We start from the raw sequence: 14,304 nt of genomic DNA, 5'->3' as shown, positions 1-14,304 counted from the left end.
TTTTACCCTTGCATTTTGATTGACTCTGTATAAAATACTGCTCTACTTATGTTGTTCCTTCCTTTGTTCACAGTTCAGTGTTGAATTCCCATTAAAATTAGCCCAGTCTTTGTTTGAAGGCATTGGATAGCTACTAATGCAGCCAGTAAATGAGGGGTCAGATCTTATAAACTAGGGAAGCACATAAAGATAGCTCCAATTTTCTTCATGTCACTTTACCCTTGGGATGTTTTCCAAGACTTAGAATGAGGCAAAAGCCTGAGAAGTGCTACAAAGAACCACTGCTAACATGTGGAGAATACAGCAGAACTCGAAGCAAACTCTGAGAAACTCAGAAACAAATATTAAGTTTGGAATTGCCCAGGTATCCAGAAATTGACAAATAAGATCCCCAAAAAAGGCAATGCAGAGAGAAATTTTGAATAGTTCATTGCATTGGGAACACAAAAATTAAGATACAGGTATCACCAAATAGGAGATATTCTATGAAAGTTACAAAATGTACATTTGCAACTAATGGAGGTCTACAAAACAGGAGTAAGGGTAAATCCAAGGAGAGAGAAACAATGAGGAATGGGTGGGGAGAGAGAATGAGAGAGAGAGAGAGCGTGACAGAGTCAGAGAGAGGAAGGAAGGAGGGAGAGAGAGAAAGGGAGGGAGGGAGGAAGGAAAGAAGGACGGAAAGAAAAAAGGAGAGGAGAGAAGGAAGGGAGGGGAGGGGAGGAGAAGGGAAGGAAAGGGGGAAGGGGAAGGGAGAGGAGAGGAGAGGAGAGGAAAGAGTTCCAAAATGGGTAATCAGCCAGCTCTGTTTTTAATTGGATTTCTTATGATCTGCTCCCCTGAGCCTGGCAAATGATGGTGTGAATTATCTTTGGAGAGAAACATAAGAAACACATTGAAATGTTTAACATAGTGTAGCTATAGAGCCAGACTGGAGAAGAGCAAGAAAGAGAAATAAGAAATATTAAAAAAATTAATGGTCAAGAATTTTCCAAAACTGACAAAAGGCATCAAGGCACAGATTAAAGACATTCTACAAAACCCATGTAAATAAGTAAGAAGAAAAACACATCTAAAACATCATAGCAAAATTGCTGAAAAGCAAGGACAAAGAAAAAAACATCTTAAAGCAGCCATAGGCAGGAAAATATGCTTCCTTCAAAGGTATGCAATTCAACTAGCAACTGATAACAATATCTTTAATATGCTGAGGGTAAGCTTTTGCCAACATAGAGTTCTAGATCTAGGGAAAATTTCCTTCAAAAGTGAAGAAAAAAATAAATCCTTATTCCAAGTAAAAATAGTAAATAAAATAATTTGTGGCCAATAAATCAATATTAGCACATTTTTAAGTGTACAATATTGCTGCCTACAGGTACAATATTGTACATCAAGTCTCTAGAACTTATTCAACTTAACTGAAACCTTACGTTCATTATTATTAAATCCCTATTCCTCCCCTATCCCCTAGCAACCACCCAATATTAAAAGAAATACTAAAATGAGTTCTTTAGGCAAAAAGAAAATGATACTAGAAAGAAAAACATGGAAATTCAGAAGAGAATAAAGACTATTAGGAAAGGTAAATATTAGGGTAAATATATATGAACACTTACTATACAAAAGAGTAGTAATTTATTGAGGGGTTAAATATATACATATATACATTTCACACCATAGTTTAATTCATAATTTTTTTGGAAAAGAGTCTAAAAAATGATCAAAAGGAATAGCAGTTAATCGTATTTTCTTTGTACAATTCATTGGCTCTAAAAGCTTTGGGTTGCGATTCCTCACAGCTACATTGGTGAACACTTGTGAAGATAACAAAACAGAGCATATGAATCTGTGTATGATGATTAATGATATTTTAAAATAATCATGAGGATATATTGATTTTGGAGCCACATTACAGTTTCGAATATGGAAAAAATCTTCAAGTTTACTACTAATAATTGTAACTGATAGGTATGGAAAACTCTTCATCCAAGGATAAGAATATACATGAAGGGTTTCAAATTCTGACAGGGATCACAATCACTGTAATATATATACATCTCAAATGATATCTCCTATTAAAATGTCAAATATTGAAACATACTTTATTTAAGAAAGCAATTTGAGTAATTGAATACATATACTTTCTCAGGGCACAGTCAGTTGATGGTAGAACTGGGATTATGACTAGATATCCATGTATTTTACATATAACACAAGTTACATAATTGAAAATTATTGTACTGAATATTCAAACAATTAGAAGACAATAAATATATTTCAGTACAAGCTTTCCACCTTGATTATCATTAATAAAACTTACATACGGATTCCTATTATAATGAGGCTCTCTTGATCAGGCGATAAAAAATCCACTCAAAGCAAAATCCTATACAACACGATTTCTCTGTCAATCTCAGTGTGGCATTTTTCTCTATAAACAGTGCTTTGTTGGCTTCTGAGTATATGACGTGATGTTCTGAATTTTTGGCAATGTAAAAAGTGAAAGTAAACTGAACTCTAATTTCAACTTCTTTGACTTCCTATACAAATGCTATTACCTTTCAATTTTAATCCTTGCTCCAAAATTTCAAAATCTGTCAACCCATTTAAAAAATAAATAAATTCACAAATAGCCCAGCAAAGTAAAATGATCTTTCTAATAGTTCTGGAGCTTAGAAGATGAAGGTTACATATGGGTACTGCTTTCCTTCTTGAGATCAAAGGAATTTTCATTTTAATCCATTACAAAGGAGCTAGTCTGAGCTACATTTCATCATCAGGTGCCACAGATATGAATGTGATTTCTGACAACGTGTTCAGTATAGGTATAATAAAATTTGACTATAATTAAATGGAGCAGTGTTGTTAAAATTGGATTTTACTTTTATCATTTCAAAAAATAAAACACCCATATATTTGTTTCTTTGACACTCCACTTGTATTATTCTTTGTTTGGGGGCAAGATTTTTACATTTCTAAATTTCATATTCACTGACTACAAAATAATACTCATTTGGATATGTTTCTTAGAAAATATAAATATGAATGGATGGAAAGAGAGAAAGAGAGAGAGAGAGAGAGAGAGAGAGAGAGAGAGAGAGAGAGATTCATTTGCATACACAGACACCACACCTGAGTGTGTTCTCCCTTTTCCAGGCTAAACAGTCTTTCTTTCTAGGATATTTCTGTCTTAGCTTTTAGTCTTCCCAGTTTCTCAAGATCCCTATTAAACTATACTATGTCTAACTGAAGACAACACTCCATATATTGTTTGAGCAATTCATTATTTATTGAAATCAGATGACCCCTTAATTTTCAAACATTGTATTCCATGCTTAACAATCAATACTCCTCTATATCTTTGATGTTCTGAAAGTCTGTAATGCTTTGCTTAGGATTAATTTCTCATTTATTTCATTTATTTTGCTGTAGGTCAGGAACTCTTTCAAACTGGTTGCTAATATCCATTAGCACTGCAAATATTATTTAGAATTAAGTTTAATAATTTACTTCTCTTTGTGTTCTCTGTTCTCTTTATGAAGTCTCTACTGATAATATGCTGAGACTCCAAGGCTGTATTTCTATGAATCTTATCTCTTCTCTCATTTTTTGTATTTTTTTTTTTTTGCCTACAGCACCTGGTCTTCCTAGGTGGTCTCCCATCCAAGTACTACCCAGGCCCGACCCTGCTTAGCTTCTGAAATCAGACTTCAGGCTTGTCCAGGGTAGCATGGCCGTAGACCATGGACCATGGCTCCACTGGGGCACCAACCCATTTTCTGTACTTTTATTTTGTTTTTAAATGATCAGAATTTCCTTAGATTGATCTTTCTATCCTATTAATGCCTTTTTAAAAAGATACATAATTATTTTTAAATCCTAAAACTTCTTATTCTCTCTTTCATAACATTCTTATATCATGGATAAAATAATCTTTTCAAAATTCTTGTACAGGCTAATTTTTAGAGGTTTTTGTTTTCTTCTTTCTCTTTTTAAGGTTTCTTTTGTTTCTTTTCTTCTCTATCTACATAGTCAATTGTGTTTTATTCTCTTTTTTCTCTATATTATATCTCGTTCTCACCATATATCAGGTGAACCTTGGTCTTCTTTTAATATAAAAGAGGAAGTAGTTTTTAAAAATCTCTTTACAACTCTTTGAACATCAGTCTAACTTTGAATTCAATGAAAAAGCAATTCAATGGAGGAAAGTTAGCCTTTTCAAGTAGCCTTTTCAATAATGAAGGATTTGGAAATCCACAGGCCAAAATGAATTTTTATCTAAATATCGCACCATACACAAAAATTAATTTGAAATGGATCTCAAATGTAAAAATAATCTGTAAAATTATAAAACTCATAGTAAAAGAAAGCAAGAAAAAATTTTCAGGGTCTAAGTCCAGGCAAAAGTCTTAATACCAAAATATGATCCATAAATAGAAAATCCAATAAATTAGATGTCAAAAAAAATAAATTTTTCTTTGGGAAAATTAAGACAAGCTATAGAGTAGAAGAAAAAATTGGCGAATTATTTTACAAATTGGCGAAATATTTTACAAAGGACTAGTATCTAAAACCAAGAAAGAACTCTCAAAACTCAAAAGGAAAAATACAAACATGTACAAAAGACTTGAAGAGACATTTCACCAAAGAGGACACACAGATGGCAAGTTAGCACATAAAAAGATATTCAACAACATCAGCCATTAGGGAAATTTAAATTAAAACCACAATAAACTATCACTACACACCTAACAGAATGGCTAAAATTTAAAAATACCAATAACACCAAATGCTGGTGAGAATGTGATTTCTACTCAATCAGTTTCTACTGGATCACTTATATCTTGCTGGTAGAAATGTAAGACAGCACAGCAATTCTGAAAAACAATTTGTCAGCTTCTTAAAATAACTAAATTTCATCATATAACCCAGCATTTGCATTCCTGGGCATATATCTCAGAGAATGGAGAATGTAAATTCACACAAATACCTATACACACTTGTTTACAGAAGCTATTTTGTAATAGTCAAAAACAGAAATAATCCAGATGTCCTCCAGCAAGTGAACGGTTAAAAAAAATAACTGTTGTGCATCCATAGCATAGAATACTATTCAACAATAAAAAGGAATGAACTATTCATTCAGCCATAATCTAAATGAATCTCCAGAGAATTTCATGGAGTGCAAAAAGCCAATCACAAAGATTACATATTAAATGATTCCATTTATATGAGATTCTTCAAGTAAACATTTTTAGAAATGGTGAAATGATGCATGTTGACATAGTTTAAGTGTGGAGAGGGCTGAAGGGACAGGGAGGAACGTGGGTGTGTAACCTGAGGGAACTTTGCAGAGGGAAACATGTTATGTATCTTGATTGTATCAATATCAATATCCCATTGTGAGATATTATACTATAGTTTTGCCAAATGTCATCATTGGGACAATTGTGCAGGACTGGGCAAGGTACGGTACATGAGCTTTCTTTGTATTTTTGCCAACTGCTTATAAATCTATAATTATCTCAAAATTAAAAGTTTAAATTAAAAAAGAAAAGACATGTAGATTATAAAACTCCCTGAAACCTGGAGAGATAGCTGGAACAATAACTAGAGATCATACACAGAGCCAGAATAATTCTCGTTTTCATCAGCCACTGTATGAAAACTTGAGGCTTGGATAGAATACTGAGTGTTTTCGTCAGCAGGGAGACAACAAAGATTAAAAGCAATACAGAAAATTATCAGTTGTTCACAAATAACTCAACTACCTCCCAGAACAAACCTCAAGAATGTGTTTTTAGGGATTCAATATCCAGCATCCAACAAGGTAAAATGTCTCATATCCAATCAAAAATTTCCAAACACTACTTTCTTCCATTCTTTCTGCTTTTTGTGTTCCTAGAAGACAGTTTAGTCTTGCTTTAATGACATCTTTCTATTCAGACTTCCCTGTTGAAGTAGAAAGCCCCTTCTCTCCTCCATACTGGTGTATTTATTTTTTGTCATTTAAGTAAGATATCCTTCACCTTTCTCCACTTGTATGAATAGCGATTGTGATAAGCATGATAGATTTGAGAAATTTAATCAATAATGTATTAAGTAATTAACACAAACACAATTGACAAAATCAATTCCAAATTTTTTTGACTATTTGGCCCAGATGTTGCTCATATTATTAATTAGACATTAAGTTTCGGATCCATAGTTTATAACACTTATGTTTTTTGTTCTAACCCTAACCTCTACAGCTGTAAGTTTCACAGTTGAGGCACACTTGCACTTTTGAGAAGCTAAACATTCTCTATATTGCTTATAGGTACCACCCAAAAGTGAAAAGTATTAAAAATGAGTGCAGTTGAAAGGGTATAGAGCCTGTCTAATAATAAACTACCCAGTGAGTAATATTAACTTTAACTTTATCCCAAAATGAATAAATAGACATTGGAAAGAGGTGATCAGATTTGCATTTTCACATTACTCTGGGGGGTAGACAAGATACATATTGGATAATTGAAGGTTTCAAGCAGAAATGTTGGTGGAGAGGTTATTTGCAACTGTTCTATAGTATTACCATAATATAGGATAGTGGAAATGGGTACGAATAGAAGTAAACAAGAGTCAAGAAGTTTGTAGGATAGAGAGTTACAGGAGTTTATATGAACATTTCTTGCTAAGGCTATGGGGTGGCTTTGTGACACAGAATAAGAGAGAATCACACAGAGTGGATGTTGAGATGGATTTTGTAGATACTGATTTGAGATGCCTGTGAGACATCCAGGTGGAAGTGGTTCCTGCATTTCATGGCTATAGCATGTGTTATCAGGCTGCTCATGAGTAAACCAAAAGAATCCCTGAAGCCCAGGGCAACATCATCTACCCACAGACTCATCATTTCTTCCTCACCTCTGTCTATTTCCATGTGGATCTCTGCTTTGACTTTCTTTCCATTACATTGGTACTTCTAGAGAACTATATATATATCTATATATATATATAAACTTCGTCTTTAGAAAATCTTGTTCAAGCTCCCAGTAAACATTCTTATTGTTTTATTTTTAGTGAATTGTTTTAGCTGGAAATATTAACTCACATTCAAACATGTGTATACACACAGATACATACACATTATGAGTATTTATTGAGCAAAAATGTTCAGCTAGTTCACGATTTTCCTGGCTATAACTAAATTGTTATTGAAAATACGACTTCAAATAATGCTTTTCAGATGTATTTACACCTCTTATTAAAATAGTAAACAGTTAAATAGCTAATGAAATTCATAACAGAGTTTAATGGCATTTCTACTAAATGCTCCTTCCTTGTTGATGTGGATAGATAATTATATACATTTCTGGCATGTTTATTCTGTTAGTTAGAAAGGCACCAGATGATACTAATATTCAGCACATATGTCTCAATTTTGCTTACAAAGATAGCATGAAATATTTGTTAAACGCCTTGCTAATATCTGAAAACCTAATATAGCTTCCATTGCTACATGTTGAATAACATTATTAAAAAGAAAAAGATAAGCATGGAGTGAGTTGGTCTTAGAGTGTTTATTTATATATAACTTTAAAAATCAGAGATTTGACTTTGGGTGGTGAAACACAATGCAGTATACAGACAATGTATTATTGAACTAGATTCTTGAAATCTATAAAATTTTATTAACCAATGTCACCGAAATAAATTTAATTAAAAATCAATTAATTAATTTTAAAAAGAATCATAGCATGTGGCCACGAAGGGTCCTTTGATGCTCTTCCTCACACATTACTAATCCAACCCCCTCAAAGTGCACACATTTGTACCTTTTTTATTTTAAAAGTGTTAACTGAAGCTTTATTCTGGCTAGTTGTTAAATGGGTACCCCAGAATCTAATTTTCAAAAAATCTGACAGTAGAGGAATGGTGATTTATAGAAAAACACCAAAATGTACAATGCAAGAAAATAATTTTTTACAATGTAAATAAAGGTTAAGACAAAATAATTATATTATTTGGGATCAATTCAAAAGTCTCCTTTCTTCTCTCTCTACACTCCATTTGATAATTCCAAAATAAATATCTCTAGCCATGCTCTGTCTTCAAAACAGCAAACTCCACATGTCAAACTTGCCACTTAACATTTCCTCTTCGAAGTCACACAGTCATACATATTTTATGTGTCTTAGAAAATAATATTTTCATCTTTCTAACTCCAATCTTTCACATAGCAGTAAAAGCAACACATTCTCACCAAACTACTTCAGTTATAAACTCAAGAAGTCTCTCTATGTTCATCTTCTTCCCTATTTGTACACATGCAATCAATCTCTCTCCATTTCTCTGCCTTAGTTCTAGTGTGTCCACAATCATCACCTACTTGGCAGCTTTCCACCCATGTCTCCCTCAAGGAGTGTCATCTACACAGTGACAAGCATATTTTTATTTAAATTGTCTTACCTCAATCTGTTCCTCATAACCCTTTCTATAAACGTTTCCAATTGTCCTTAGAAAAAAATTTAACTCTCTATGTTGGCCAGACTCCTCTGTGATCTGTTTCTTCTCATCTCATTTTATATCATTTGGCAGCTGGAATGATATACTTCAAATCTGAGAAAACTCATTTCATCCTCTTGTTTAAAATCCTTATTTTTTCTCTTTAATCTAATTTCCCTCCAGTGCAACAATCACACAATATTTTGTTAGAAGAAAGAACACATCTATCTTAATTGTTGAGAGGTTCTAACAAAAGGAAGTAAACATATTGCTTGGCATATATTAAATGATTAACACTTGCTAGCAATTTTGTATATCATATTATTATAATCTTCATGACTCTCTTTTTTTCTATAAATATAAATATATGAAATGTTATACTTGCCCTCATAAAGATGAAAGTCACTGGTACTTGATATATTTTAAATAATAATTTATAAAGAATAAATGTTATTTTAATTTATGAAAGAGTATTAATATAAATAATATCTTAATATCTTATTCTATACTGCAGAAAGTTGATACTAATGGAGGAAATTTAAGGGAAAATATCTTAAGGTATAACATTACTGAATTAGACTAACAAGCAAAACCTATTAATAGCCTTACTTTTCATGATTTTCTAAATAGAGCAGTGCTAAGCATTAATATAAAAATCAAATCAGACAAATGTTTACAGGGTTTTGAATGTGTTCATATCCCATTCATTAACCCTGGCAGTATCTATCAGCTATGAATCAAGAAGCAGCTATTGAATACTACACATTTATCAAAGGAAGAGAAAGAAGATACTCTAAATTTACTATATAGTTGGAGGTGCTTAAAAATCACTTTTCGTAATTATTAAATACTTTTAGATGATTGAGATCTCTTTTCTTGGTTCTCACTCTGCTATGAAACCAACTGGAATAAAGATAAATGAGAAACAGAAAAAAAATATTTTTAATGAATTAGCAAATATCTAAAACACAATGCACACTATGTGAAAAGGGTAACCAAGGGTACTAGGTGAAAGAGACTATCTCAGAGAACATGGAATCACAGGTCTGCCAGGTCGGATAGACCAAAGGCCTCCAAAATAGGGGCAAAACCAAGGATTTCATGCTTGAAATTCCAAGGTTGTGTCGCAGGAACTTGCTGTGATAGCCTCCTTGAAACTTGTTTAGTAATATTGAGAGACAGGGGCTAGTTGTAGGGGTCTTTGTAGAAATAAATGCACAAACTACTTCTGCAGAAAGCAGGCTGCAAGGGTTGCAAGGTGAAGAAGAAACTGAGTAGCAAATTGCCCCGGACCTGACAATTTTTGTCATATGACAATCATTAACAGCTAAATCATACTAGAAAAAACAGTCAACACACAAACACACACCACACACACACACACACACACACACACACACACACACACACACATGCCCACACACACTGAGGCACAAATGCACTGCCACAGCTGTCACGGTTCATTGTGAACTAGACAGATTTCCTACTTGAAAGGAACAGGAAAACTACACAGAAGAATACAGGCTGATGAAGATGCATTTTAATTAATTCTCTAAAAATTATCCACTGATGGTGGTTTTCAACATTAGCTACATGTTAGCATGACCAGGAATTTTATAAATAATAATCCACAGGCTCCAATCCAGGCAATCAGAGACTTTGGGGGTGAGATTCAGACATCACTATGTTTTAAACGATCCTTCGTCCACACTCCACCCTTGAAAATACTAATGTGAAGCCAGACATAAATATTATGCTAAAAGAGATACAAAAAAAAAGAAAAAAGGACCAACCAAAACTAGAGACAGGATGCAAAAAAGGGGGAAATAGAAATTGTTAATTCTTTGTGTGTCCTTATCATTTGCACCAAATAATTAATATGCAGCATTGTATAAAAGTTGACATGACATATAAAATAATAAATATAATCATGAAAAGAACTAAGTACTGAGTATAAGCCCCACTCCCAAATGGTCAGAAGGGAAATATGATACAGAAAACAAGGCAAAAACAATGCAAAATAAAGATTTTAAGGAAGATAAAAAGAATTAAGTAGTGCAAACATAAACTAGGTAATATAATTAAATCTAAGCACATCAGGCCAAGAATATGCATATGTACACACACACACACACACACACACATTTGTGATCAGCAAAATGGAAGGAAAAAAATATTTGTTAAATATGAGACAGAACTAAAACTGACACAAGAAGTCTGACAAACTTTAAACTTTAATCATGGTTTGCACCTTTTACACTTACCATAATTACAAAAAGCTTAAATTTATTTTTAGCATCTTATTCTGCAATTTCTATTTTTTCTTTCTGTTTTTTCTTTCTCTCTTTTTTGATCCTTTATTGCCGTATTTTGAATTGAGTCAGCTGCTCTGTGTTTTGTTCTCATTTTTCCATTTTCTAAGTTTGAAGAGTTTTTATTTTTTTAATTAAATTTATTGGGATGATACTGGTTAACAAAATTATATAGGTTTCAAGTGTACAGTTCTATAATACATTATCTATATATTGCATTGTGTGTTCATCACCAAAGTCAAATCTCCTTCCTTCACCATATATTTGACACTTGACACCTTTTACCCTTATCTACCTCTCCTCCTCCCCCCTTTCCCTCTGGAAACTACTAAATTGTTGTTCGTGTCTGAGTTTTTATATTCTTTTTGTTGTCGTTGTTCTATTATTTGAAATTCTTGAAAGTCTCATTCCTCCATGTGCTGTCTGTCTGTCTAACCCTTGTCCAAAGTCACTTATGTCCATATATATTAATTTTGAGCTTATATTTAATAACAATGTATTTGTGTATATCCTTGTGAGACCCAGTGGATATTTTTTCCACTAGATATAATTTACATTTGCTTCTCCCACAAACACATGGGCCTCTTAACCCTTAGTCCACTATATACTAATAATATGGCTGACAGTTTTCCAGACAATATGAGTAGTATAAATTTGAATGCCAAATCCATGTGAAGGAAAGTCTATGGTTCTGAATTTTCAAATGAGATGATTTTTTAAATCTAGCTTTCAAAAAAACTCAAACACATTACTTTGACTTGTCATTTTGCTTGTGGGGAGAATCTCATTGACTATGTAAACCTTTAAGTGTCTAACCTATGTGAGGACATGTTGATTCTAATTCTCTACTCTACTCTAGTCTGAATCTTGTCTCTGCTCCCCAGACTAGCAATTTAAATACCAACAAAGCCACTTGGTTTCCTGAACAACAAAATTCCTCCAATATAACCACTGCATCATTGCCAGCTACTGCAAATATCTTTTGGGAAACCTAAAAGAGAGATAGAACTTAATTTATGTAAGCAAAATAATGCATTTAAAATGATGTTTGCAATATTCCTTAAAGGTTCCTTACAAGGGATTTTTTGGTGTAGTCAGTCTTCAATGTTGTCAATAATCACAAGCAATGTATAACTTTTTTTAATTAAAAAATTTTAGTTAATTTAAAAAAATAAATCATAACATGCTTTGGAAAGATTTCTTCAATTTAAACAGACTCAAATCTTCAAAGTATCTTTTGATTTTTCTCTATCCAATCAGCTGCCAGCAAAGTCGACACTTTACTGAATTTTAAATATATTTGTCCTTCCAATCCTCCTGGAAAGCAAGGATTCCAACTTCTACTAAAGTTCAATCACTCACAGCAACTAGCATAGTATGGGAAAACTTTTAAAAACTCAATAAACATGTTAAAAATATAAAGAAAAGTTATTCTATTCAATTACCAAAAAAAAAAAAAAAAAATCGCTCCATGAAGGATTAAATGCCACAGGAATTGCCCTTCCATCATAGACATTTAGAAAAACAAATACCTGAAAAAGCTATATTTAGTCTCTGACAAGAGTCAGTGCTTGAGTATGACAATGAGATAAGGAATTGCAACAGTTTACTGCCCAGATGACATTTCCAGGCCACTGCAGAGAGAGGAGAACTCAAAGTTTAACAGTCTCAATAAATTAAATAGACAGAGACTAAAATTTGGAAAGAAAGATCTGACTACAGCTATGAGACAAAATAGAGAGAATAAAGTTACACCGAGAGAGACGGAACTCTGGAAATCTACAAAGAGGTTACTTTAAATGTTTGTCTGTGCAAACTTGAGTGAAACTCCACAAAGCCGAGAAAGCTACCACTGGAAAGAAGTAGGCCAAACAATTTCTGAAGAATACTTAGGAGTCGTTTGCTTATCACCAGCCAGAGTAGAGAGATCTCATAAATCATGGGATGCTGGGTAGGGTACTTAGAAGCTGATTACCTCAGGAGTGATGCCTAATTAGCACTAAACTAAAGGCTGCTCTGGACCCAACCTAACAAAGCTTAAACACAAGCTTTCATATGATCCAAACCATCTCAATACTTTAACTACATACCAGTACAAAGCCCAACAAAAGGGGACTACAACAAAACCTAGCATCCAAAAAAATAAAATTTAAGGACTACAACAAAATCTAGCATCCAAAAAAATAAAATTCATAATGTACAACAGCCAATCAAAAATGATGACGATGCATAGTAACAGGAAATTAAGGCTCATTGAGGTTCTCAAGAATGTACATAATAATAAAAATATGATGGGGATGGAAATGGAAGATATGAAAAACACCCAGCAAAACTCTCAGAGATGAAAATTATAATATTTAAAATGATAACTACAGTGGATGGGATGAACAACAGAACAAAGGATCAATTAAAGAAATAGAAAGTTTCCAAAATGAAAAAGAACTTTTTAAAAGATTGAAACAAAGCCCGCATATTAATCTAAGCAGTTTAACATATGTGTAGTTGGAATTCTAAAAGGAGGATAGCAGAAAAAAATTAAAGTTAAAATATCCAAAATGTTCCAATTTGATGAAAACTATGAACTCATAGATCTAAGATTTCAGACCCAAGGATCTCAAAGAAACTTAGGCTATATAAAAATAAAGAAACCTACAACAAAGCATAACATAAATTGCTAAAAAAGAATAGCGTTAAAGAGCGTCATAAAAGGTACCAGAGGAAAAAAACAAACATCATGTGCAAAGAAGCAGATATAAGCATGACAGCAGACTTTTCATAAGATATTTTGTGAGCCATAGATGTAATTTCATCTTTAAAACGTTGAAAGAAAAAAAAAAAAAAAAAAACTTGTCTACTAGAATTCTATGGTCAGAAAAAATAGCTTTAAAAACTAAAGATAAAGTAAAATTTCTGTGTTTTCCAGTGCAGCATGAATTTTTCCTGGGATAACGAAGGGACTTAGAAAGTTTCCATTAATTTAGGCAGCTGAGGATGCCCTCATTGCACCTCACTTTCAGGTAATGTCTGGGTTCTGAGGTGAGCTGGAAATTCTAAGGACAACTGGCCTGGAGGTAATGCTCTTCAACTTTTCCAGAATGGCAAAAGCAAGTTCCTGCTTAAACATTTTAGTAGCTCTGGCAGTGTAAGGAGGCACAATCTTCATTTTCTAGTCCAGTACAAGGATTGTCTGATCTCTGAAAGGGACTCGTAATTTTACCAGAAGCTCAGACAAGATGTGCTGGGTCCTGTGAGAGAAGAACTCTGTAAATTTTTCTATAGACTCAAGCAGGTCTAGAGTTTCCTCTCTGTGACTACTCTTCTAGCACATACAGTTTCATGGCTTCAGAAGGGGATTTGGAATATTTCAGAATTCTCAACACACAAGAGGGGACCCTGCTATGCAGGGGGTGGCTTGTAGCCTCAATGTCTATGTATGTCTTTTGGAGAAACTTCTTATACAGTTTCCTGTAAATCGGACACTCATGGTGAATAGAGAAACTGTATT

General features: G+C 33.3%; 1 pseudogene; it reads right to left on the bottom strand.

Moving 5' to 3' along the window:
• Positions 1-3,626: 3,626 nt before the first annotated feature.
• On the bottom strand, positions 3,627-3,742 carry LOC111738033 (annotated as a pseudogene).
• Between the last annotated feature and the right edge of the window lie 10,562 nt (positions 3,743-14,304).

This window comes from Pteropus vampyrus, unplaced genomic scaffold, assembly GCF_000151845.1.
Source record: "Pteropus vampyrus isolate Shadow unplaced genomic scaffold, Pvam_2.0 Scaffold33, whole genome shotgun sequence".
NCBI lineage: Eukaryota > Metazoa > Chordata > Mammalia > Chiroptera > Pteropodidae > Pteropus > Pteropus vampyrus.
Note: the sequence above shows the minus strand (reverse complement) of the source record. Positions and strands in the feature narration are given on the sequence as shown.